Source organism: Tamandua tetradactyla, chromosome 4, assembly GCF_023851605.1.
Source record: "Tamandua tetradactyla isolate mTamTet1 chromosome 4, mTamTet1.pri, whole genome shotgun sequence".
Taxonomy (NCBI): Eukaryota; Metazoa; Chordata; class Mammalia; order Pilosa; family Myrmecophagidae; genus Tamandua; species Tamandua tetradactyla.
The window spans coordinates 129,338,025-129,341,617 of NC_135330.1; the positions used below are offsets into that span (position 1 = coordinate 129,338,025).

Genomic DNA, 3,593 nt, shown 5'->3' on the forward strand with positions numbered 1-3,593 from the left:
AGTTAAACTGTTTATACTCTGCACTTTCTCCAAGCTTTTATCCATATTGTTGTCAATTCCTAGAATGTTTTAATTCTGCCCCATTTCAACAGACAATGTTTCTGATAATATAAGTCATCATCTTCTCTGCATGACTTCCCGAGTCCCTGGGCTGTGTGAGATATGCACCGATGTTTCAGTTCATACAACTTCCTCTCATTAGTCTTTTGACTCTCCTGGATCTCAACCTAATAGAGAGCAGACACTTTGGTTTATCCATCTTTATATGACAAAACCCAACACACTGGGTTTTGTCATAAAAAACAGAGTAGGTACTAAATAATCATTTTAAAAATAACCAAATGGGGCAGGCCACAGTGGCTCAGCAGGCAAGAATGCTTTCCTGCTATGTCAGAGGACCCAGGTTCAATTACCAGTGCTTGCCCATGTTAAAAAAAATAAATAAATAACCAAATGCATTACTACATAAATACTTAGGGGTCAGTTTTAATGCCTATATCCTATATAACATCTCTCACCAGTACTTGTTTCATAACGTTGTTTTCAATCTATGTTTTGGTAACTAATGCCATTGTGACAATCCATCTTTCCATATTTTTGTCCTATTCTATTTAGGTCAAGAAAATCACTAGGTCCAGCCCACTCAACAAGATGAGATTATACAAGGAAATGAATACCAGCAAGCAGGGATCACTGGGGATCATTCTAGAGGCTGCCTAACACAAACATCCACTTTAGGATTCAGCAGGATATGAAGATATATAGCAAGAATGTCAAGATCATAACAAATATCTTGACCTAATAAACTAAGAGAATGGAATTGATATTTTATGAAAGAGAAGTTTAAGCAGATAATAAGGTTGAGCAAAATTGGGCGTTGTGGTGATCAAAATTTCAGTTTTGACAAATATAAAATTATTATTAGATAGCCCAATAGGTATATACTAGAGAAAGGCATTTTATATTAAAAGTAACTAAATAATCTGCTAATGAATTCAGAACTCTTGGCATTAAAAATCAAGATGCTTAAAGGGATATATGCTCAAATGCATATGTGCATAATCATCTGCACACACAAGTTTGCAGACTTTTTTGTTTGTTTGTTTCCACTGAAAGCATTAGGGGTTGACAAGGTAGAAAACCAAGTATTTCCCTCATTCGCTTGTTTGTTCCAGCTTCCATGAGGAAGATGCTCTGCAGACTTGACACCCACTTGCTCAATTCCTTTTTTCCTGCAACTTACGTGGTGAAGATGCCCTCAGGAATGCAAGTTGCTGATAAAGTATGTCGCATCTTTTGTGACATGAAAGTTTGACAGTGCTCCAATATGGAAGAAATCAAAAGAAAGAAGTCTCTCTCTCATTTTTTGTCTTAGTGCAGGCGAAAGTGCATCATTGTAGAAAAAGGCAAAGAAATCTTGGTTGAAGATGTAGGGGTGACTATAACCGATCCTTTCAAGCATTTCATGGGAATGCTTCCTGAGAAAGCTCATCACTATGCTTTGTGCAATGCAAGCTTTGAATCCAAGGAATCCAGAGAAGAGGAGTTGATGTTTTTATGTGGGCATCAGAATGAGCACCTCTAAAAAGTAAAATGATTTATGCGATCTCCAAGGATGCAATAAAAAAGAAACTTCAAGGCATAAAACACGAGTGTCAAGCAAATGGGTCAGAAGAACTCAATCAAGCTTGTATTGCTGAAAAGCTAGGTGAATCCTTAATTGTCCCTATTAAAGTATGCCCTGTGTTGATCTGCATTCAGTGCCACAAATCAAAAGCTTCTGTATTTAATGCTATCCTCTTGCTATATAAGTAAAGTAAATAAATATTTAGACCATTTCTTACTGAAGAGGAAGCTGTCCTGTCATCTTCTAGATGATAATTAAAAATTATAAAAATTATGAATATTTTATAAATGTGCAAATGACCCTAAATAAATCTAAAGTCTAAAGTTAAAAAAAGAAAGAAAACCAAGTATTTTAGTTTCTTCTTTGCTCAGTCAAACACTATTTAATGGGTAGGCTTTAACAGTAGAAAGGTATCAACTCAATATGTTGCACCTAGGAGAAGACATCGACAAGGCATGGTTTCTTCCCAAAACTGGTGTTCTGGAACTGGCTGACGTGATCTGTGTGGTTCTTGATACCTCTGTCAGTGCACATGCCAGCCTCTCCTAGCCTTTCCATTCTCTTCCAAATTCCATTGATTTTCAGCTCTGGCTGCCCCCTCTGTGGCTTTTTTCCTCTCTCTGTGACTTTCCCTATAAGGCCTTCAAATAATAGCATTATGACACATGCTGGGTCACACCATATCTGAAGTAACCTCATCAAAAGGGTCTATTTACAAGGGCTCACACCCACAGGAATGAACTAAATATAAGAAAAAATTTCTGGGCTACATAGCTCCAAACACCCCATGAATAGACTGTCATTGGGTCATGGATGTACTGTCTTAACCAGTGGAATCATGCAGAACATAACTTTTTAACATAATTGAGAAATTCATCTTTCCTCAAACAATTTTTTAAAAATTATTAAAATATTCCATCCTACTAAGTATAATAACACATTTAATGTGAATAAATATTCAGTTAAATAAAATTTAGTGAAAAAGTATTTTGTCTCCTTATTACTTACTCCTTAAATAAATGCTTTAATTTTATATTTGGTAGAAAAGATAAAAATAGTGAGATGATACATTTTTTGTGTCTGGCTTATTTCACTCAACATGACATCTTCACGATTCATCCCTTTATATAGCTTAATAGTCATAGTTTATTGATCCATTCATGAGTTGATAGACACTTGAATTGCTTCTTATCTCTTAACAATTGTGAATAATGCCACTATGAATATTGGTGTGTAAATATCTATTTCAATCCCTCCTTTCAATTATTTGAATATAGTTAAAAGTGAGATTGCCAGGTCACATGGCTACTCTATACATAACTTTCTGAGGAATTGTTTCCATGTGGGAAGGTGAAACATGCCTTCGACATGACAGGGGAACCCCAGCCACCATCAGCCTTTCTTCAGTGAAGGTATACTCTTATTGATGCCTTAGTTTGGACATTTTCATGGCCTTACAACTGTAAATTTGTAACCTAATAAATCCCCTTGAAAAAACCAACCCATTTTTCGCGTATTGCATTCCTTGTTGGTTTTACCTTCTAGAATAAGAATCAATTTAATTAATTTTTAATGATATTATCATTTTTACAATATAATAAAGAAACATTGTTTTCCATTGTTAATTAATTAGAAATACTGTTCCAGGACGTGATTTATGAAGTGGATCTGGCCTTAAGGGAGTCCTTTGTTTTTTATAGAGTCCTATGCAAGTGTCAACCTTATTCACAAAGAGTTTTATTTCCCTGTTAAACTAAGAATAACTAGTTGAATGTAATGCATGTTCTTCTACCACAGCCTATAGCATCTCTTCTTCTGCACACATACATGGGAACATCTTTTAACTGATAAAATATTAATAATGGAGTAAATTTTAGCCTAGGCCTTCAGTTCCTTTCATAACTTGGATGGCACCAATATCAAGCAGAATAGTGTCTGTTGAGCATGGAATCAGGGAAATAAAATG

At 35.3% G+C, this 3,593-nt stretch overlaps 1 pseudogene; it reads left to right on the top strand.

Moving 5' to 3' along the window:
- Window positions 1-1,252: 1,252 nt before the first annotated feature.
- On the top strand, window positions 1,253-1,815 carry LOC143680495 (destrin pseudogene; annotated as a pseudogene).
- Window positions 1,816-3,593: the final 1,778 nt, after the last annotated feature.